Raw genomic sequence first — 25060 nt, forward strand, 5'->3', positions numbered from 1 at the left:
ATTTTATCCAATTAAGGAAAGGTTTATAAAAGAAACAGAAAAAAGACCTTTAAGAAATTCTGGGTAAGGGGGTAGGTTATACAAAGGGAAGATGTTAGCACCCTTTGTATCCATGGTTATCCATGGGCTCTTAAGTTTGCTTAGCTCACTTGTTTTTCTATTACTTTTCAATTGCTTTAGAATGCTCATATGTGGTTTCAAATACCTTTGTAAATTGAATTTGTAATGATCCTTGTGCGGATGTATACAAAAATGTTTGTTTATCTTTCGAAAGATGTTTTGAAAAGAACGTTAACTTTGTAATGATCCGTGTTTGGATGTATACAAAATATTGTCTTTTTGGAAAGTTTTGAAAAACAACAGTGTATGAGAATTTTGTTTGTTTTGATTTGAGCAAGCAAACTAGGAGGTCTACCCTGAGTTGTAAGGTCTTTATCCTTATTTCCTTTAAAAATCTATCCTTTCACCGGATATAAACAAAAGGTTCGATTTTGTACTCGAAACAGTAGAATTTTGACTTTGATTTTGAAAAGAATGTGAAGGGATTACCTTAAGAAGTGCAAGTGTGATTGTGATTGGATTCAGATATTTTATCTTTGAAGTTAGTGATCTAACGGTTCAATTTTATCTTTGACATACACGCAGTTTATATTTGCTGGAAATTAAAATGCGGAAATGTAAAGTGCGGAAAGTAAATCTACGCTATTACATCGATTGTGCAGGAAATGTAAACTAGCCTATTTACATGAATTTGGCATCCTATACATTTATCTAGGAATTTAAATTGCAAGAAAAATAAAAGGCATATTTTTGGATTTTTTCATGATTGATTTTAATTATAATTAATGCATGATTAATTAAATTAAAATGAAGAAAAAAGATGAAAATAGATTTAAACCTAGAAATTAAGTTTAAAATATGTACAAAATTTTTGTCAATTAATTTTAAAACAAAACTAATTTTTTTTGGAATTTTTGAAATTGATTTGCAATTTATTAAGTTAATTAACACATAATTATGCAAATAATTACACAAATAATTAAAACTTAAAGAGAAAATTATCCTAAATATGTACAAAATTAGTTTATAATATATAAACAATATTTAATATAAAGAACAATTTTTTTATGATTTTTGATTGGTTAGAATAATTAAAAAGAAAATATATAAATATATACTAATTAATTATGCAAAATATTTAAATTATGAAGAAAAATAAAATATTTTTGTATCAGAAAATAATATATTATTTTAGCAACTTAAAAATATTTTTTGTGTATTTTTTGGATTTTTAAAACTATTTTTAATTAATTTTGCAAAGAAAGTAAAATAAAAATAGAAAATAAATAAAGCAGTAATCAGATGTGGTTGATTGGAGAGTCCATGGTATGAGGATTCATTCTGAGGCGTTGGATGGTTCACTAAATGAGATCAGATGGTCCAGACATTGAGGCACGTGGTAAAAGTTACACCTGCAAAGCACAGAATCAGAGACAAATTCAAAAAAAACACGCGCGCGTCTGAACCAATGGGGGGAAGACACGTCTTCGTCTTCAACCTCCAGACAACACTTATAACAGCGCTTTTGTAAAAAAGCGCTATAATACATGATGCTTAAACCTGCAAAATAGCGAATAGGGTCAAACGTAAAAATAAATTTGGCGCGACCTATCCATTCAACTCGTCTGATCCATATGAACTCAATGGTACCACTTAGATCCTCTAATTTTGCCTATTTCAGAAAGCCCTAATTTTGAGATTATGAACCCTAGAATGGTAACTTCGTGTGTAAGCGTCTAAAACTCAATTAAAGTTCCAGAAATGATCTACACACCACACCAAGTTCAAATATATGTCTACATCGTGCTAGATATGCTTGTGTTATGAGATACAAGTCAGTTTTAGTTTGGACAAATCGTGACCTGTAGTGTTTGATTCAATGAGTTTCAAAGCTTGCAAATGATCTGGATAGGTTTAGTGAAGTTCAAGGAACGTGTTTGAGTGTTTATTTTGTATTGAAACTAACTTAAACTTAGAATTCGAATTTCAAAATTCTTTGAATATTTTAAGAGGTTACAAATATATTACAAGCAAGAGTTTGATTCTGAATTCGTTTCCCTTCCATTGCTGAAGTATGGTAGCCTATATATAAGCATTGAAGTGCTTAGAATTGAAGCTAAGAAGCCTTTAGTTGCCTTTGTGGAATTCTTGATTTTTTTATATTAAAAACCTTTGAATTATTGACCAAGTCTTCTGCTCTTCAATGCTCTTGCCTTGCTCTTCAATTCTCTGCAGAAAATCAGAGATTCCTTGGGTGAGTCATGCTTAGATTGTAAGCTAACCATTATCCATTCATTTTTCCTTTTAATTTAATCTTAAAATAAGATAAAATTATGCCAAAAAATGGATAAAAATGGTATGGGCCTTGTCTTGGTCGTGGGAGGCCCATAATATTATGGAAATGATGCTTGAACCATGAAAACTTGGCCCCATTTGGAAAATATACATTTTTGAGCAATGTTGGTTTCATGCATTTTCCCAAAATTTAGCCAACTTCAACAAGGTGTAAATCCCTCAATTTTTGTCATATGAAGGAGATCTTGCACTTTTTGGAAACCTCAAAGAGTCCTCTAACCAATGCCTTTGGTCTCATGTCAAAATGATTTTTGATTCTCCTTGTGTGTCCTTTTGAAAAAAGTGTCTTTTTGTTGACTTTGAAAATGACCTATAATGTCTTTGGTCATATTTTTCAAATGGTGAATGCAATGACCATGGGATCAATTGAATTTGAAATATAATTGAATTTCCTTCAAAATGAGCTTTGGTTTGAATTTTTTGGATGAAGGATGAGAGAGTTATGATCAGTCAAAGTTGAGTTGACTTTTCAAGCAAAAACCCTAATTTTGAATCTTGGGGTTTTGTTGATTTTTTATCTTTCCTTGATGAATTATGATCATCCAAAGATCAAATGATGAATCCTTTGACAAAATATGGATTTTGACAAAAAAATTCATTTTTGACTGTCTGTTGACTTTTTGGTCAAACGGGTCGTCTGTTGACTGTTTGAGCTGCTGACGGTGCGTCTGAGTGAATTGAAGTTTGAAAATTTGTATGATGGTACTTTGAGATATATGGATGTGCATGAAATCCATTTGAGGTCTCAAAAGCTTGTTTCTCCTGTAAAAACAAGAAAACCCTAGTCAGGGACTGTTTGTGTAGGAGACAGTTAAGCGTACCTGATTTTTGTGCAGTGTTGAGTCTCTGCTAATCGTGTGATATTCAAAAGACTTCTAGAACAAAAATCTTGGAATTTTGAATTGTAAAAGATTGATTTGATTGATCGTACAAAACACTGAGAATTGTACTGCCAACAGTTTGACTGTCGACTGACAGTACAGTCTGAGTTTCCTGATTCTGCGCATGCAAAAAGATTTAACTCTGTACCAATTGTGTCAGTACTATTTATCTGTAAATAAATAAATAGCATGAAGTAATAAACAGTATTTGGCGTTTGCGTAAGAATAAATTCAACTGCAAGCCAAATTATTGTATAAGAAAAATTCTAAAAACTAAGTATTTCATATGTCAGGATATTTGTGGAAATAAAAATCCATGATTATATGAGACTCTTAATTTTCAGATTGGAGTTTTCTTGAAAAAAGATGCGGGCAAATTTTGGGGTATAACAGTACGGCATCCCCAAAAGGATTATCACAGACAATGGTACCAACTTGAACAAAAAGATGATTACTGAGCTCTGCGCAAAGTTCAAGATCAAGCACCACAACTCTTCTCCTTATAGACCAAAGATGAATGGCGCAGTGGAGGCCGCCAACAAGAACATAAAGAAGATTGTACAGAAGATGACCGTTACTTACAAATATTGGCATGAGATGTTACCATTTGCTCTTCATGGTTACCGCACTTCAGCACGCACCTCAACTGGGGCAACCCCATTTTCACTAGTCTATGGCATGGAAGCAGTGTTACCGATTAAAGTTCAGATTCCATCTTTAAGAATTATGAAAGATGCAGAGTTAGAGGAAGATGAATGGATCCAAACTCGACTAGACCAGATAAACCTAATTGATGAGAAGAGGCTTGCGGCTGTTTGTCATGGACAATTATATAAGAAGCGTATGATCAAGGCGTTCAACAAGAGAGTCAAGCAACAAGCATACCAGACTGGTGACTTGGTAATAAAGAGAATCATTCTACCACAAGGTGATCCTAGGGGAAAGTGGACTCCCACCTATGAGGGACCGTTTATAATCAAGAAGATCTTCTCTAGAGGAGCTATGATACTCACCACCATGGACGGGGATGACTTTCCACACCCTGTGAACGAAGACATAGTCAAAAAATACTATGCATAAATAAGACCCGCTAGGTCGACGTACCTAGGCAAAAGTAAGGGCATCCGGAGAACCAAAGGGTTCGGGAAAAAATTAGGGATATATATAGAAAAATTGTACACTCGGCAAGTTGAAAACCTGAAAGGGCGACTTGGGCAAAAAAGGGTATCCTGGTAGCCTGAAAACCTGAAAGGGCGGCCTAGGAAAAAGTTAAGGATTAAAGCGTACACCTATGTCTCGTTCAGATCACTCGTCATTTAGTTCTATTTACAATATCAAGTTCAAAAGGCACGGACCGATTTAATCATCTTTCTCCAACAAGCAAAGGATGAGATACTCAAAGACATATTAGCAATAGCAGAATTGAAACTCAATAGGATTGATTCCACATAGCTATTTTTCTTTTGTTTTACTGTTTATCTTTTCTAAAAACACACAAATGTTCTCTTATTATCTTGCCTATTCATGGCTTTTCCTTAATACAAGTTATTTTTTTCTTTTTTTCTTCTTTCTATGTTTCCGAGTTTTTCTCTCTCTCGAATTCGCAAACGTCCAATGATAATTTTGAATGAACATATGCATATGAACATGATTATCATTTATCTTTTCTTTTGCAAAATATCTGTATGATTAGTAAAAGGATAGGAAAGGAAAATAGACAATGTCTAAAGTAATTCAGAAGTCCTCCCTCAGAGTCAATAATCTAGAGGAATCCCCATATAGTAATCATTAAGAAGATATCTTCAAACACTCTCAACAAAAGACTTAGCCCCTCAACGGAATTTACATCTTCAACACTGTCGGTTCTCCGACACTTTGCCCTCCTCCAACATGGTTTATTAATCCCCAGTTAGGGTACATCAAGTTATTGTTTATCCCCAAGCAAAATCATAAATCCCCAGTTGTATATCTTCCAGACAAGATAAAGACATCAGGGTCTCGATCAAAATACTTCATATGATAGGAATCATGATCATACATCGCATACATATACATACATTGCACATGGTGTCTCATGATAAACTCATGCATGACATACAAAGTCTCTCATTTATTTTGAGAAACTCATTACATAATACATGCATCATGACATTGCATAAAAACTTGTTATACCTATTGCAGAATACAGGTACAAACAGATGAACGAAATCTCCAACTTTCCAAAATCTAATTCAGTTACTACGAACGGTACTGAAACGGTCAACGCTCAAAGATCTAATTCTATCATCACGAACGGTGTAGACACGGTCATTTCAAAGATCTAATTCATTTACCACGAACGGTGATGACACGATCATTTTCAAAGATCTAATTCAGTTACTACGAACGATACTGACACGGTCGACCCTCCGAAATTTAATTCCATCATTACGAACGGCGTGGACACGATCAACTCTTTCCTAAGTCTAATTCAGTTACTACGAACGGTGCTGACACGATAAGAGATCTAATTCTATCATCACGAACGGTGTAGACACGACCATATTTCCAGGATCTAATTCAGTTACTACGAACGTTACTAACACAATCAACCTTCAAAGATATAACTCTATCATCACGAACAATGTAGACGCAATCAACTGTCAAAGTCTAATTCAGTTACTACGAACGGTGCTGACACGACCAAGTCTTAAGGATCAAATTCATTTACTACGAACAATAATGACACGATAAAAATTCAACAAATACTTCTCAAACACTTCAAGTTCATATGTAGTCTAATGTATGACTTGTACTAATACTCCTCCAGATGGCATCTCTAAGCCCATCCCCCGATGGTACAAATTTTTGGGTACTCTAGTGTTCAATCTTCTTCCACCTTCAGATACCGATTGGCACAAAAACCACTCTACATATTCAAGTTTAAGAAAATTGAACAGGGGCAGCTGCCATACCCAAAAATTTGCCCATCCCATTTCTCTTATTCAAACTCATATCAAAGTACAATGCTCAAAGACACCTCCTCCTAAACAATGGTCCAAAGAATTAGGGTTTTGATTTCTCTGAAGAAAATGAATGAATAAAAGGATCTAATGCATTTCATATGGCATATGATGTTTCAAACTATCTCCATGACAAGATTCGGGTTTTAATTCCAAAGATTGATCACTCAATTGCTCAGAAAGACAACAGTCGATTAGTTTGACCTAAAAGTTAATTGTGGTCAAAGTAATGTCAAAACTCCTGATTTTTTGTCAACAACCTTATTTTAAAGTATCATTCACCATTTATCAAGGATTGATCATGTTTCATCAAGAAAATATCAGAAATCAACAAATTCAAAAGTTTCTAAATTAAGGTTTCATAGGAAAAGTCAATTGAACTTTGACCAGCCATAACTCCTACATGGAACATCAGAAATTTCCCGTCCAAAGCTAATTTTAAAGGAAATTGAATTCTCTACAAATTTGTCTCTCACAAGCCAAGTCCAAAAATGCTTCATTTGACAGATATGACTCAAAACATTACAGGTACTTTTGAAAGTCAACCAAAAGTCATCTTTTTCAAAAGAGCATACAAGGAGAATGGAAAATTATTTTGACATGGGATCAAAGACATTGGTTAGAGGACTCCTCAAGGTTTCTAAATAATCAGAGAACTTGAAAAAATGTTAAAATATGAAGAAATGGCAAGGTTCACAAGTTCACCCATTTTCAAGGGCATGTATGAAGAGAAAAAGTCCAAAACTCCAAATATTTCCAAATGGGCCTATATTCCTTTTATCCTATCATTATTCTAATCCAATGCACGCCCCAAAACAAGAGCCTTGCTATTTTTATTATTTTATTAATTATTTTATGGTTTTTTATCATTTTAAATCATAAATTAATTAGATAAAATAGTAAAATTAATGAAAGATATTATTTGCTTTGATTTTAAGTCAAGAAGTCAATCAATATATATTCCCTCAATTAGCCAAATGATGATTGGAACAAAGTGAATCAAATATTGGACAAAAATAGAAACGTTAGGAACCACATTTTCAATCAAATTTTCAAGATTGGAAATCAAATATTCAAGTGGATTCAAACCAGAATTACAACCGTAATTCCATCTATTATAAGTAGTGATTCGTTCCAGACCCCCGAGTTACGTTTTTGGCAGCCTCCGAAACCTTACTCGAGCTCTAAAAACCAAGAAAATTTCAAAGATCGTTTTGGAGTTTGAGGAAGATTCAAAGCCTTTCAAATGTTGCAACGCAATCTTGAAGGTGTCCTAAAGCTGTCCAGGTCCTCACACACGAGCAATGAGTCCACAATCACCTCCAAACAACCTACGGTTTGTGCTTTCAAAAAACCTTTCGATTCACATAATTCATGCATCCTTTACATGTTTTGATTCTGTATTTGTGTTTTATACGATGTGGTGAGTGTTTCTGGAGCTTGAATTGCATTTATACGACCGTATGAGCAAAGTGCCATTGTTAGGGCTTTCTATTCTAAGCAAAATTAGGATTCAAGATGGCCATGGTTGAATTCGTGGCACCTGGACGATCGCATCCATGAGGGTGCACCAATTTTTTGTTTTGTATAGTGGTGTTTTTGATTTCGCAGGTGTAGAAGGTATGATCTTTTTACAGCATCTCTGTAAAAGTGCTGTAAAAAACGCGTTCTAAAAGTTTCCATGGAGAAGACGAAGGCGTGTCGTCACGCCATTGGCCAGTTCAAATAAAAAAAGGCGCGCGCGTGGGGGAAGTGTTTTTGGATCTGGTGCGTCTCATTCACGTTCCTACGTTATGCCTCTCACATCTCAGCCATCAGATCCAGCCATTACTTCAATCCAACGCGTTAGACTATGCAGATCCACCATGTTCCTCATGCGTATGCCACACAGGATCACTAGCTAAGTTTTCCAATTTTTTTATTTTATTTTTAATTATATAACATTATTTTGTTTATTTATTTATATTTGGTTTATATATTTCAATTTTTTTCAAAAATTCCTTTTAATAAACATCATTCTAAAATTTTTCCTTTTTTCACAAAAACATAAAAAATAATAAAAAGATTTATTTAATTTATTTATTAAATCATTTTTATTTTTATTTTTTGATGTAAATGATTAATGTTTTAAATCAATTTAAATTATTAATTATATAATTAGTTATAAATGTTTAATTGATAAAAAAACATATTAGGGTTAGGATATTTAATCGAAATTTTATTTCGGCTGATTTAATTAATTAGGTTGAAAACCAATAATTAATTAATTTGGATTTTATTTATCCTATTAATCATAGTTAACTTGTGCCCTAATCAGGGTTTACGAGGTTTATCATCAGATCATTCCTACACTAATTTTTTTTTCTTTTTCTTTGTCCAATTTTTCAGGGTTACCATCAGGGTTCTTCCGACTACGCGCCCTATCAATCAAAAGCTAAGTTCTAATTCTTTTATCATTTAAATATAATTTTACTTTTAATCTTTGCCTTATAAATTAAATTAGGGTTTATTTTCAATAGCCAATGAACTACTCCTACACTCACCCCTTGTTGTTTATTCTTCCTTTGCCAATTTTCAGGGTTAACCAACCAGTCAAAACTCAAATGTTCGGTAACCCTAAAACTCGTTCTTTTTTAAATTACTTGTGTCAAACTTATTGCTCTATTGGGATTTACTTTATTGTTTTTTCCCCTTTCCCATGGCTTATTTTGTAACTGCTCCTGGTTGTATTGTGTGGCCTTGAAGGCACTTAAATTGTTATTAAAATTGCGTGGTTAGTAATTTAGGGAGTGCAACCTCGAACTGAATTTAGAATAATTAATTATAAGATAATTATTTGAATTGAATCACATGATTGTCCACCCACACACCTTAGACTACCTGCCCCCCTATGGCAGGGACAGTCTTGTGGCAAACGATAATTTCGACGACCCTTCAACCTCTAAATAAAAAGACTTCCTACCCTCTTATGGTATGGATAGCCCTGAAAGGCTAAAAGAATTCTTTTACAATGTCAAGTTAATTTGCCCCTAATTGCTTTGCTCTGGCTTAAATCTTTTTCTTACACTTTTTCATAAACCTTCAAAAAGGCTAAGCCCATTTACGAGCTAAAGTCCTTATTTCTTCTTCTATACATTTCTAAACTTTTGGTTACAAAAGAGCAAAGCAATTAAGAGCCCATGGAAAACCATGGATACAAAGGGTGTCTTACACATTCCCTTTATATAAATTACCCCTCAGACTCAAAATTTCTTTTAAAAGGTTTTTCTTGTTCTTTTAGCCTCTCTATTAATTTGGATAAAATAAAAGTCGGTGACGACTCTTGCTATCCGCAATATTTCAATCAAGTCAGTTCACCGTATTACAGTAAGAATGAGGTAAGCAAGAAGGTAGATCGGAAGATCTACAGAGGTATGATAGGATCTCTTCTCTATCTGACTGCTTCTAGACCTAATATTTTAGTTAGTGTATGCTTGTGTGCTAGATTCCAATCAGATCCTAGAGAATCTCACTTAACTGCTATTAAGAGAATTCTTAGGTATCTGAAAGGTACTACTAATGTTGGTTTAGTCTACAGAAGATCAGAAGAATACAACTTAGTAGGATATTGTGATGCTGATTACGCTGGAGATAGAGTTGAAAGGAAAAGAACTTCTAGAAGCTGTCAGTTTCTGGGAAATAATCTGATCTCCTGGTACAGCAAGAAGCAAGCAACAATTGCACTATCTACTACAGAAGCAGAATATGTAGCTGCTGCTGGATGTAGTACACAGATGCTATGGATGAAAAGTCAGCTAGAAGACTATCAGATATATGAGAGTAACATTCCTATATTCTGTGATAATACTTCTCCTATTTTTTATCTAAGAATCCTATTTTATATTCTAAAGCTAAACAAATAGAGATTAAACATCACTTTATTAGGGACTATGTTCAGAAGGGTGTTCTTTCTTTAAAATTTGTTGATACAGAACATCAATGGGCTGATATCTTTACAAAACCCGTTGCTGAAGATAGTTTTAAGTTCATTCTGAAGAATATCAGTATAGATTTATGCTCAAAATGAAGGTGTTGAGATGATCTGATATATGGACTAGACTGAAAATGTTTATTTATTTTCTTATCAGATGCTCTGTCTTTGTATGATCATTTAGACAATCTGATTCTGTTATTTCTAACGTTTCATATGTCTAAGCATGATACATAACTACTATTAATGCATAACAGCTGTCACCAGCTATTCCAGATGATGACCACATGTTCATTCTGAAGGGACAAGCATGCGTGTAGTTGATGAGACGCCACCCTAGATAACTGTGCAAATCTTTTCAAATCTCACGCTATCTCCACTAACTTCTTTCAACATTAAATATAAATGATTCAGTTTCTGTAACCGCTTGCATTCAAAATTTCATTGCATTCTTTTTCAAATCCATGTTTATATAAACTCATATCATATTCTTTTTCACTCTTTTCTCTCCTTTATCAATCATACATTTTATGCATTTCTGTCTCCTCTTCTCTCTTCATAAAAACCCTAAAAGATAGAAAACCAGAAATCTCAAGCATTCTTCAATGGCTTCTTCATCAAATCTTAACAAGGTTTCGTCTTCTCAGCAAAAACAACAACAAGAACAAAATCAACAGCAACAAAAAACTGTCTTCTCTCCATTGAAGACCTGTTTGATTCCTTACGAAGACTTAGAAGTTCTCTGTTAACTTATGGTTGATTTTGAAAATCTTCAAGCGCACCAGTTCAACATTAAGACGAACATGTGGGTTCAAGGATGAGCAAATTACTTTGATCATCTCATTGGACCGGTTTATCCTCTTTTGGTTAATAAATTTTGGACTCATGTTACCCTAACCTCAAACGCCATTATCTCCTTTGTGTTAGGGCAATAAATTGCAATTACTGAAAATCTGATAAGGAAGTTATTTAATCTCTAAGATTTGGGTGGAATAACTGGTGCACTTCCTGGAAGAACTGATTGGGAAACAGTTTATCCAGAATTATTTACTTTTGGAAAAGGTTCACCTCACTCTACGGATCTTAAGCCTTCTCAGAGTTTGGGCAAAGATCATTCTGGGATCTCTCAACCACAGAAAATAAACTGTTTTTGCAACCTATATCAGTCAAGATCAGCAGATCCTTCTATACTGCATTGGAAAGGGTATAAGAATTAACTTGCCTCAGGTTCTGTTCCATCATCTGAGGACTCATGTGAAAGAATCAAGAGACGAAGAACATCTAAAATATCCCAAGATTAAGAAGAATACCATCCCTATGGGAAGGCTGATATCAGACATTCTGATTGAGAGTGATCTGATTGATACTCTGAAAGCTGCTAGTTCCATTCAAGATCTGGCTACTGTTAGTGGGAGTACTCTGATCGCCCACACTCTGAGGAGAATGCAGTTAATTGGAAAGGTGACTTCTACCCCAGCAGTGATTCTTGATATTCTAATCAGAATAAATCCAGTTGTTGATTTCCCTCTATTTTTCAAGGAAGAACTATCAGAGTCTGTCAAACCGTATCTGGAGTCCTGTGTAAGAGACCAATCAGAAGTTGATCATGCTGGGATAAGAAGAAGAAAGAGAAGAAGAAGAAGAAGAGAAAGGTTACTGACGAAGGTTCTGCTGCAAAGAAAGCTAAGAAGTAGAAGAAACCTTCAAGTATTGTTATCTCTGACTCTGTACCTGTTAATAGTTCTGAACAAGTATCAACAGAATCTTTCAAAATTCCCAGAACTTCTGAACAATTTCAAAAGTTAATAGAAGAGATTGATAATGTAGACACTTCTAGTTTACACTCTTCTTCTGACCTTCCCCCTCAGCAAAAACCACTATCTTTTGAAATTCCATCTTCTTCCATTTCCACAAAAAGAAAACGTCCACTTCATTCTGAACCAATTCTAAACCCCAAACCACTAAATGTTATCTTCCCACGAATTCCATCTGAAAATATATTCTCCATTAATCAACCAACCTCATCTATTCCTAAACCAATCTCACCAATTGCTGGCCCTTCATCACCATTCACATTTTCTGACCCAGTTGTTGCAGTCATTGACTCTGACAAAGAAGAAGAATCCTCACCCCCTCCATCCTCTTCAAACACTTCCTTGTTTGATTGAGTTTTTGAACCTTACTCCATCTCTCAACCAGAATCTCCAATCACCCGTCTCAGAACCAACCCTCCAAAACCTTCTGTAGATATTCGTTTTGATTTATTAAAACATAAGGTCAGAACAGGGTTAGAGTATCTGAAGGTAGCCCATGAATCCAAGCTGGATCATGTGGTTGCTGAAAAGCTCTGGACAACTTTTCTTAAAGATGTGCAGGCAGAGTTTCTGGACCTCCAGAAGGATTGTCTTACTGCTGCTCCTTGTCCTGCTAGACTTGCTTTGGAGTATATTGCTGGCATTTATTCTCATCCTATCTCTGACTGGAAGCCTCTAGAAGAAGCTCCCTTTGCGGATGAAATGGAAGTGGATAATCCTTTGCCTCTGGTTGTCTGGATGCATTATCCGTTTTCAGTTCTTACTGGAGACTTTAAGACTCTATTTGACTGGTTCAGGGAGAACCCTCTGGAAGAGTATCCTCATTTGGTGTATCCTCAGATTGAGTATCCTCCTGAAGAAGAACCTGAAGAAGAGCAACAAGCTGAAGAGCAATAGGCTAAAGAGATTCCTGTTGAAGAGGAACCAATTGCTGAAAATCAGAGGATTCCAGGCTATGAAGTTCCTACTTCTTCTGCTGGTCCTTCTACATCTGTTTTGATGGAAACTCTAAAGGAACTCAAAGTGAATCAGGCTTCTGTGTTCAGTCGTCTAGACAAGAAAGATGAAACCAATGAGGAATTCAGATCTTGGATGCAGCGAACAGAAGAATCCTCCAAGAAGCAAGCTGAAGACACTACTGAGATTAAGAACCTTCTGGCAGCCTTAGCCTCTAAGTTTAGCCAGTCGTAGTCTGTGTCTTGTGTCTTAGTTGTTGTTCTTTGTTTTTGCATCTATTTTGTTGCATCTGCTTTGTACTCTCCCTTCTGATTAATCAATGGCATATGTTTTCTTTTTTTCACTCTGTGTCTTTCATCTGAATCTTTTATGCTTTTTGATGTTATGACAAAAAGGGGGAGAAGCGTGCTAATTGAATTGATTTATAATATCAGTTGTTGGGCTTAAGTCTCAACATTCCTAGTAATTATATTTCAAGTTTTATGTCTTTGATAGTTTTGCAAGAATGTGATACTCTGAACAAGCTCAAAAAGGGGAGAAGCATATCTGAAGAAAATCTCTCAAAGAGTTGAAACAATCAAGATTAATGTTCTGATACATAAAGCTTCAAGCTCTGATACAAGCTATGTTCTGATATCTCTGATACAAAAAGTTTCAAGATCAGAAAGAAGCTATGCTCTGATACAAGAAGCTATGAAGCTCTGATACAAGCAAGCCTTCTTGATGATCTGATAAAGCCAAGCGCTCTCAAAGAGAAATTCAAAGCTCTGAAGCTGCCCAATGGAAGCTCTGAAGTGAAGCTCTAAATTATTTGAAGTTTAAAGTTCAACGTGAAAGTCGCATCTGAAATGGAAAATACTCAGGGAAGTATTTTATTTATAAAATCTTCTAGTATTAATTTCAGGGGGAGACTGTTAATCTCAAGGGGAGACATATTCACACACTCTGATTAATAAGCTTTATGCTATATCTGTGTATTGTCTTTTTCATCTGATATTCTGGATACAAATTCATATCAATTCTCTATGTTTTTGTCATCATCAAAAAGGGGGAGATTGTTAGAACTAGAAATGTTCTGATCAATATTCTTAGTTTAGATGATAACATTATATATGAATTTTGTATAAGAGAATGTGGTACTCTAATTATTCACGTTTTCCATTTCAGGAAAAGTATAAAAGAGTATGCACAAAATCAGCGCTTAGAGGCTCTGACCCAGAAGTTCTGGAGTGCTTCATCAAAATATGGTCTGGAAGACATCAGAAGATGGTACTGAAGAATTCAGAACATGATCTGGAAAGCATCCGAAGATGGCAATCAGAAGCAAAGCTCTGAAGATCTGATGGTATCACGCTCAAAGCACTTCTAAAGTCTGAAGACAGAAGTTGCATCTGCACCAAAGCTGAAGACTCTGAGTCCAGAAGCAAGTACAAGATGAAAAGGCTATAACGTCAAATCTCTGACTGACAAAAAGAACGTTAGAAGCTACAAAAGGCAAAGTTAGTAAAATCAGTGGAAGCATGGCTCGAGGTAGTTGACAAAAGAGTGAAACATTAAATGCAGCAGTGTACTATTCACGCAAAGCATTAAATGCTCCCAACGGTCACATTTCCTCAACGCCTATATATAGAAGTTCTGATTCAGAAGCAGCAAAAGAACTCTTGCGCAAAAGAACCAAAACACTATCAAACTAAAATCACACAAAAGCAAAGAAGAACTTCATCTTCAACCTCACAACTTTGTAAAATTTTAGTGACTGATAGAACTTAAACTTAAGAGTAAAATCACTTTGTGATTATAGCTTATTAAGAATCATTTGAATCTCTTGTAATATTTATTTTACATTGATTGTAAAAAGAATTCCTAGAGTGATCAAGTTGTGATCAGAATACTCTAGAAGACTTAGAGGGTATCTAAGTGGAGAACCATTGTAATCAGTTTGATTAGTGGATTAAATCCTCAGTTGAGGTATATCACCTTGTCAGTGGTTGACTGGAGTAGTTTAGTTAATAACGAACTAGGATAAAAATAATTGTGTGATTTATTTTTATCTATTGTTTTTTAGAAGAAACCCTTATTCAATCCCCCATTTCTAAGTGTTTTTCACTCATTCATAGATGTCCCAATTTTTTATGCTACACCTTAACATCATCTTCTTTGGCTAGAACACAAGTGGAAGAATGGCTTACTTCTTGAGGAGTCCATAAGTAACAACTATCCTTAGAGCTGACTCCTTTCATGATTACTTCACTTGTCTTGTCGGTGACAAGGCACTCAGATTTCTTGAAGTTTACTTTGTAGCCTTAATAGCAAAGATGACTTATGCTTATTAGGTTGGCTGTCAAACCTTTTACAAGTAACACATTATTGAGGTTTGGAACTCCTATGCATTCTAGATTTCCTACCCCTTTGATTTCCCCTTTGGCTACATCATCAAATGTCACATAGCTAGTGGAGTGAGGTTTGATATCCACCAGTAAGTTTTTGACATGTGTCATATGTCTTGAACAACCGTTGTCGAAATACCAGTCATCTTTGGTGGAAACTCTGAGAGAAGTATGAGCAATAATACTTGCAACAACATTCTTGGGTGCCTAGTGTGCCATCTTCCTGCTGTACACATTGATCTTCTCACTTTTAAAAGAGGGTGTAGTTTTGGGGAACTTATACAGCTTAAAGCAAAAAGCCCTTGTGTTTCCAAATTGTCCATAGTGATAACATCTCTAGTGCTTGAAGTTTACAATGGTGCGACCAATGCTCCTCTTGTCATAATGTTAAAGCATTTGATTCGTCATTGTTGATACCCTCTTCTGGTTAATGAAATATGGAGTTAATTCCTTTTTCTTATTGAATCCAGGACCACTCGTGTTTCTAGCGACTCTTTTCTTTTGAAGGATTTTCTCTAGTACGTCAGACTCATTATTCAGCATTCTGACGAATTTGTGGACTCTACCGAGTTCATACTTTAGGGGGCTTAATTTATCTTTCGGTCCAGCGACATCCTTCAGACGTTCTTTTTCTCTATGTTTGTTATTTTCCCAATAGAGAGGTCTACATCATATATCAAGCAAAGATTTTAAATTAGGCTATATTGATAAGAGTCTCAATTTGAGTTATATTGAAGGGAAGGATGGGTATTGAACCTCCTCAATTCATCACACGCTCTTTTGCAAAAGTTTTGCAGACATCGACTCCTAACACCGACTTTTAAGGAAGATGTGTTGTGTATTAAAATAACTCATGCAGAGTATAAATATGGACTTGTGAATCCCTATATAAGATAAAATCATTACTAGATGAATCCATGAATTTCAATTTGATAACTTCAACGACATGCACATGGTGTGGTGCAACGGATCATCTACCTGAAAAAGAATTATCAAGAATATCAAAGTAGGAAAGATATTTGAATCCATACTATCAGCAATAAACACAATCTCAAATCTCAATTAGAGTTATGAAATTGTTGGAAGATTTGACTCATGCAATTGTTACAGAGAATAAGAAAGATTTTGGATTGCTTAAGAGATCCACGAGGATAAGATTGAGGATAAAAAAATTTATGTAATGGAAGAGACTAGACATGAAAGGATGGTGGCAATAATGAGATCCCAGAGTTAAATATTATTGGGAGAAATGATAATAATTTAAAGGAGATAGTGTAGAATGATATTCTTCTGATTAAATAAGTTATGGAAAACATGATAGAGAAAGAGATTCCACACACGTCAAAAACAAAAAAGAAGAAAACTCATATACAAACTAAAAATGCTAATTAACTGTATAACACTCGATCTAAAGGGTATCAAACATCATCTTCCCTAATGAGGCTCAAGTTTTCGCAATAACGCATGAAGATTGTTAACATCCTCGTGGCCAATTGACACTCCTTCCTAAATTCCTTATTTATTTTTCCACACAAAAGATCCCACCAATAGCATACAATATGATAATAAAAGCAATAAATGAGAGCATAAATACACAAATAAGATAATAATACCCAAAAAAACCCAAATAACCTAGACCTAAAGGTAGAGTCAACTCTAATTTAGGGGTATAGTCCCTAGCAGAGTCGCTAGCTGTCGTTACTGGCTTAAAAATTAAGATTCGCCACCATTACCTTTTGTCCTAAGGATGAGGGAATAACGAATAACCCTAATTGTTTAGAGATTCTAGATTTGTAAGTCGATTAGATGAAGAGAAGGTGTTAGGCACCCATTATTTCCCCTGTACTCAAGGGGACCCCTTTTAGATTTAGGTTTGAAATGAGAATTTTATTCAAGAGATATTGTCATCATGTATATAAGAAATGGTTTTAATTTTTTAATTAGGGGACTCGCCTAATTAGGTTTAGGATTATGCAACTGCTTTCGAACGATCCTTTGAAATTCTTATATGTTTGAAAAAAAGTTTAGTCATATACGTAGTTCGAAGTTGAATTTGAAAATAAGTGCACAATCCTCTTTTTGAAAATAATATTGATTTTTGTTATGTTAGTAGAAAAATAATTTAACTTGGTCAGCTATTTTTAATGCATAGAAGCTTAAAAAAATATTTGAATGATATTAGTAAAAGTTTATTGAAGTGAATTAGTAAAAATAAATCATTATTATAAATATGTTGTTTATCTCTTAAAGAAAATAAACTACATATTTACAAAATAAAAAAAATAATGCATTAACAAAAAGGATGATATGAAAAATAAGTTAATAGATAATTGGTAAATAAAAATGAAATAAACAAAATAAAGTTAAATAATTTAAATAAATAAATTAAAATAATAATTTATTAATATAAAGAAGAGGGGTGTAAATATTCAAGGTTAGTAATTCAGAGGATGTAAATTATGTTCAAGTTAGTACAAAAATTGGGGTTAGTATTTGTCGCTACCGCGAAAATTAACAGAGTCGCCACTAACATATTTATCCTGAAAAGGAAGGGAATGCCAGCAAACCACGAAACAAAACAACGGTCTCACGACCATAGAAAGAGGGTAAGGGATTCGGTTACGCGAGGGGAAGGTATTAGCACCCCACGCGCCCATCGTACTCGATGGTATCCACGCCTGTGTCTAAATCTATGGGTGTGTAATAAATCTACGCTAATCCGGACTAAAATGAATGCAGAATGTAGGGAAAAGAAAGGATTATGCTCGCATGGACCCTACCCTGCTGCCTACGTATCCTTTTTAAGGAATCAGAGGTACCGTAGCTCGGCTAACTAGTTTCTGTTTGTTTTGTGTTTTTTAGGTGAACGAGTTACATTTGCACTCCGTTGCTCGACCTTTGGAGACTTAGGCTTTGGAATGGAGCGGAAATAACAAGCTCTTAAGAAAAGAAAATCAAAGAGTGTGGTTTGTGTTTTAAAAAATGCATGAGGAAAACCTAAGTTGAAGGGGGAAGCTTGTTACCTAATGTTATCATACAAAGGGTACAAGTCTAAACTAAACTAGCAACCTACGAAGAAAAGGAAAGGCAAACAATAATATCACACAAACGAGCTCCGCTCGTAAAGCAAACAAAACCAACGGTACTGACCGAGTGGTAGAAAAGCGGTCCCGCCATAGCCAAGGGGAGCGAATCACCCGAGTCAACCAAGCATTAGACCTCGCGAAAATGATCGGGCCATAGACAAGAGGAGCGAGTCCCTCACAGCAACCAAGCCGTCACGGATCCAAAAGGAAAATGGTGCGTGCGTACACCGAGCATCAACGTTGAGCAACGCGAGCTATAGGAAAGGCGGGGGTCCGGCTGCATGAACCCTTTTCCTGACATACTCAATAACAAGATCTTGTGCTGGTTCAGAAGCAAGCAACGCGTAGCGTGCGCTTACTGAACAGACTCGATGAGACTAGGCGGGGGTTGATTGCTAACCCTTTCCGCGTGCCTTCCATGAGGACTTAAAGGAGTGCTATATAGGACTTATTACACCATGACTCCCTGCCGCAAAGCACAAATGTAATCACACCAACAAAAATAGAGCCTCTTTCGAGGGCTTGGCCAGATGCATGTCTAAGTCCTACTTCTCATGTTATAGGATGATGCGGAAAGCGGTAAAAGGGACAAGGAGACAATACCGAACGGATAGAAAATCCGCAATGAGCTAGCAAGCGTAAGCAGAGAAGTCCGGAATACTTCGTGTAAGCCATTATCAAGCAAAGCGAGTCAGAAAGCGTCGTCGTGAAAATAAATCACGAGCGACATGTGGTACACGTCGAGCATAACCACACGAGCAACCTGCAAGAGAAAAAATCCAGACAATATAGGAATATGCATCTCAATGAATGAGAGATCAAGTGAATCACATCGGGAATAAGTTCGTGTCCCACAAATAAAGTGGAACACGACTCAAATCAAATCACACCGGAAGCGAATTCGTGTCCCACAAATAAAATGGAACACGAAGCAAGTTGAATCACAATCGAAGGCTCTCTCGAAGTATCTCGCACATCTCAGCAAACAAATCAGTAATAATAAGGAAGCACACTATAGAAAATACTAGCAAAAGATTTAATCAAGCATCATATTTTTCATGGCATTTTATCAAAGAATTATAACTAAACTATGTAACAAAATAAATAAATTCTAACAAGAGAATATATTACGTGTTTTTTGTTGTTCTTTTTCATATGGAAATAATAGAGCAAAACTATATAACAAAACAATTAAATACTAACAAGGAAAATATTACATGTTTTTGATTCTTTTTTAACGACTAAAAGAAAATCTACCAAATGTTATTGATTTTATATGCTAAAAATAATAGAAGTTAATCTAACTAAAAAAAACTTATCTACTACAAACAAACATGTGCACAGGGGGGTTTGAAGTTGAAAACATGGTGCAGAAGGGTGAAGGGTGCAGGCCCATACAGAATTTGGCCCAGGGATTGTTCTTGTATTGATTTCAACATGACCAAAAAATAGAGATGGTGCGTGGGCTATAGGGAGGTGTAGCATCCAAGTTCATGAAAGGAGGCCCAATTTCCATGGAGATTTTTGTTTTGATCCATATTTTTGCATCAGATTTTTATCCAAACACATTGATTATCCAGACTTATGCCAATTAATCATGTCACTATCTATTTAATTCAAACTAAAAACCAGATTAATTCACAATTAATAAAAGAATTCACAAAGGTATTAGGGTTACATTTTGATAGCTTTCACGTTCTCCTTCTTCCCTCCTCTGTGTGAACTCGACGGCGGTGTGGTGAGTCTCGGCTCCTCCGATTCGATTCTCCGGCCACCACAAACTGCGTCGCTTTCCTTCCAACCTAAATCATTCTAACTTCGATTTCACCTTTCCGTTTTGCTCTCAATCAGCATCTCTCCCGATTTCATCTCAAAATCATGTTCATCTTTCAATCCACCTCTCTAATTTCGTGTTCTTCTCTTCCTCTTCGCGTGGTTGCGTTTTGAATATGTTATTTGCAGGTCCTTTGATGTGATGATGGAGATTTCATTTCAGAAATTGAGCGCGATAAGTAGAGAAAGATGAATGTGTAATGGTTGAAGGTTGTCGTGATTGATTATGGTTGAATATGTGAAGATTGAAGTTATTGGATGAAGGTTGCGATTGTGAAGAGATTCAAGGGGTTTCTTGATTTTGAGTTTTTTTGTTTCGATATCTGAAGATTGAAGGGAATCGTGAGGATTTTTGCAGAATGAAGGAGAGATCGATTCTTGGTGATTGAAGAAGATTGGAGAAGATGAAGATTGTTGTGATGCTCTATGAGGAACGGATTGAAGAGAGAAGGATGATGAAGATGTTGAAGTCGCTGAAGATTCAAGAAACGGTTATGGTGATGATTTTCTGAGTTATTCGTTTATGAATGATTTTTGTGAATTGATGAAGAGGATCAATGAAGATTTTTCTGTTATGGTTTTCTTTGATGAAGAAGAATTTGTTAAAAATTTTGGTTCTGAATTTCTGAGTTTGGATCGAGAGAGAATTGAAGAATTGATGATGAGGTGATGAAGTTCTCCTTCTGGTGATTGAATTGAGGTGTATTGAAGATGAATGAAACGAGAGAGAGGTAAAAGTTTGTTACAGCTTTCTATTATTGATATTTTTTATTGTGAAGTTTCTGTATTTTTTTCTCAGATTCTCTTCTCCAATTCTATTATGCTTTTTCCTCCCTATCTGAAATTTCTTTCTGATTAATACGTAGATGCGGTCCGGTTTTCTCATGGTTTTTTTATTCGGTTTTGATTTTTTATTCAGTTTTGTAGGCCCGATCTTGTATGGTTTACCTGCAATTTATTGGATTGATTTCTTTTGCTCAGTGCACGTCCAGTTTATTTTGAAGCTGCTCGGTTCTGTTTTAACATATGAACCGGTTCGGTTCTCTTCCTATGCAAGCTGCGCTTTATTCATTCATGAGTGCAGCCCGGTTCTTTTGTGCAAAAATTATGGAATTGACTTTTAGAGCATCTCCAATGGTGTAACCCATATTTGGGTTCTTTATGGGTCCCACTAGCCACATCATCTTAAAATAATTTTTATAATTTTTATTTTAATTGTATAATTCTAAAAAGTTATTATTGGGCCCACAACTTTACCTCATAAACTAATTTGATTGGGTACTACAATTTTTTCATAGTTGCATTGCAATGCAATGGTACTATGATGTGGCATGTCTAGGTGGAGAACTCAAAAGAAAATACCACCATTGAAGATGCTCTTAGTACACAGGATGGCATTCAGTACACAGGATGGCCTTGGTTTGAAAATGGAAGCATCACATTGGATTGGAATACTTGGATTGTATTTTTGTGTAATTGTTGTAATGGACTTGGACTCTTTTGTGTATTTTGGAATGAATATTTAGTAGTGAGGCCTTAACTTTGGATGAACAATGATGTATAGATTTTTAAAGAATGAATAGATTGTTTTTGAATCCACACGATAAATTCCAACTATTCAAAGTGATCATCTCTTTCAAATAATACCTTGTATTTCCTTTATGATTTGATGCATCTTAAATAATTGAAACTGAGAGTAAGAAACAAGTGATGATCATGAAACGGATATTCAACTTTAAAATTCAAACTCGAAGACTTTTTCTCTTCATCGAACCCCAAATTCTTACTTCATTTCTTATTTCAACTTTGCAACTTGAAACCACAACATCCGAGTGAAAGACTAAAGACGAGCTTAATGTGATTTTAGGATCAAAATGAAAGTTATGGCTAAACCCTCAAATGAAACAATGGAAACTTTTTATTATTTTTCTTCATTTTTAATCGACGAAATAAACGTCCTTTCATAACTTATAGCACAGAGAAAGAGGGAAAATTTTGGGGTGCAATAGTATAAGTAAAGGAATTAGGCCCAATTAATGGTTCCAAGTCCAATTCCTCAAGCGGGTACGAATAGAAACGGGCTCAGGCCCACTACAAATTATGGGGGATCCCTTGGATGAGGTGTGGGAAAGCGTATGAGTTTACGGTGGACATCGAGCTTACAATTGTTTGATTGTGATCGTGATACCCCCTGAGGTTAACCTAGGGGCGTTGATCAAAAGTAAGTGAAATAAACGAATGGGATTGAAGGTTGACTGAGGGAGTATCAAAGAAAAGCTTATGGTGACCGGTCAATGGTCACTAGATCCCATGGTTGGCTAACAGCCATGTGGAACGCATCTGGCACAGATAGAGGGAGTATTTAAACAAAATGGATGTCTATTATCTCTTTTTTTTCTTCCCATTCTATCTCTGCCCAACTTTAGAAAGAGAGAGAGAGGCTCTGCCTTCTCTCTAGAAAACCGCCCACCGAAAACCGCCACCATCCAAAGAACCGCCCTTGTTTCCAATTTTCTGGTTGAACATCAACCAGGAACGTCATACCTTTAACCCAACTACTGTCCCCAAACCCAGAACTTAACCAAACCCTAAGAACCCTAGTAAATCTAAACCCTAACCTTAATGAGCCCTAGACCTAGAACAACAATTTCGATGAACCATAATCCCAATTTGTATGTACCGTAACCCTAAACCTAATTATAAACCCTAACCCCCAAATTTTTTCCAGAAACGCAACAATCAAATGCCAATCATGCGAGCATCCCAAAAACAATTTAAAACCCTAAGCTTAGTGTTCTTGGGTTTACCTTTATAGCAATGAATGTTTAAGCTTTCAACCTCTCTGATTCCTCTTTCTTTCTCCTTCTTCTGATCTCCTTTTCTTTCTTTGTTTGCAGGTATCGGATTTGGGGCTAAGCTCAAAAGAAATTAGGGTTTCAGTTGTGAAACGCTAATCTTTTATGAAAATGAGCTCTAGTGAAGGGAGGGGAATTCAAATCAAGTGGGTTGAAGCAAGCAAGGGTTTCTCTCAGATGTTTTTCTGTCCCATCTCACTTAGCTTAGGTCTGAATTTATAGTCCTAGGAATAGATTAGAATAGAAAATTTTGTATTGATTTCTATTACAAATTTCTTTGATTGAGATTTGATTTTAGTTAGATTTGATTTTGTTTTAATTTTTAGAATTAGGGTTTTGTTTTGGTTATGTATTTGAATATATTCGTGTACATATTAATCAATCAATGAAATCGTTTCCAATTTTTTATTAAACATTATTTGATTAAAAAAGATTTGATAAAACTTGGGCTTTAAGGTTGCTTAGGGAAGAAGAACATGGTCCAACGCCATTTTGAGCAACTAAGGGTGTGAAACCCTAGTTGACTATTAGTCAACACACATCCAAAATAATAATAATAAAAATCTAAAAATAAAATATTAATTAAGAAAATGCAATCCAATTTTGTTTTCAGAAGTTGACCTCTGGTCAACGAGTGTTAATGAGAGTAAAAACCAACATCAAACAAAAATCATAGTTTATAAACAATATTATATTTAAAATTGATATTAGTTAATGTTTATATAATAATAATTCAACACTAACTGTATAAAAATTAAATACAATTTACACTAAAATTTATTTAATTTTAGAGAATATATAAATAACCCAAATGATAAAACTATTTATAAATTTAAAGTGATATGACTAAATTTATAAATAACCCTTTTTATTACAACCAATAACTTAAAACTAAACCATTTATTCCCAAAAAAAATAAATTACTATAACTAAGTGTTAGAATTAAATAGAAATATATATATTTTCATACTTATGAATAAAAGTATAAAACATAAAACCAATGGAAAATTTGTTTTGTCTGTAAGACCTAATGCGGGTAAATTTGAGGTATGACATTGTTCTAAATGGCATTGTTTCTGAATTAGAAACTATTGTTAGATTAAGATTTGGTTCTGCAATATGTCTCTGTGTTTTGATGATAACAATGTAGTATTTGTGAAAGAACTATTTGTATTGTGATGTTTGTTTCTGTGCAAGATTATGTTTATCAGAATTATTAGATTAAACAAACACTACAAGATGTGCGCTGAAGATTATATGCAAAGTTACTATGTGTAACACAAGTCGCAAACATTTCAAAGAAGGGCGTATGCCTCTGTATCTGGTCACAATCAGAAAGATCTTAAGACATCTCATATTGTTGTTGCAATGATCATATGGATTCTCTTCTAAGAAGTGAATCTGATTCAGAAGCCAACAGAGATTCTAAACGAGTGATTTTCTGAAGAACCGAGTGCGGAAGATTCTAAAAATTGAAGATTCTGAAGTGCTGAAGTTTCTGAAGACTGAAGGTTTTGAAGATAGAGAAAGAGATTCCACACACGTCAAAAACATAAAAGAAGAAAACTCATATACAAACTAAAAATGCTAATTAAATGTATAACTAGGGGTGGTAAATGGGCAATGCCCGCCCCGTTTAGGCCCGCCCCGCAAAAGCCCGCGAAAAAACGGGGCGGGGCGGGCGGGCTTTTTTAAGAGTGCGAGTCTAAAACCTTGCCCCGCCCCGCAGAAAAGTGAGGGCGGGGCGGGGAAAGCCCGCGGGCGTTCGGATTTTTAGGCCTAAAAATAGTTAAATACTAATTTTTATCTTTCTAGATATTTATTTTTCTATTTGTTGGTGGCTTTTTTTCTTTTGTTTTC

At 35.1% G+C, this 25060-nt stretch overlaps 1 long non-coding RNA gene across 1 annotated transcript; it reads left to right on the forward strand.

Annotated features, from left to right (window-relative positions):
• Positions 1-19900: 19900 nt before the first annotated feature.
• Positions 19901-21962, forward strand: LOC131641091 (uncharacterized). Its single transcript, XR_009295434.1, has 2 exons — positions 19901-21076; positions 21265-21962. It is a non-coding gene; the product is annotated as an uncharacterized LOC131641091 (long non-coding RNA).
• The last annotated feature ends 3098 nt before the right edge of the window (positions 21963-25060 follow it).

This window comes from Vicia villosa, unplaced genomic scaffold, assembly GCF_029867415.1.
Source record: "Vicia villosa cultivar HV-30 ecotype Madison, WI unplaced genomic scaffold, Vvil1.0 ctg.003513F_1_1, whole genome shotgun sequence".
NCBI lineage: Eukaryota > Viridiplantae > Streptophyta > Magnoliopsida > Fabales > Fabaceae > Vicia > Vicia villosa.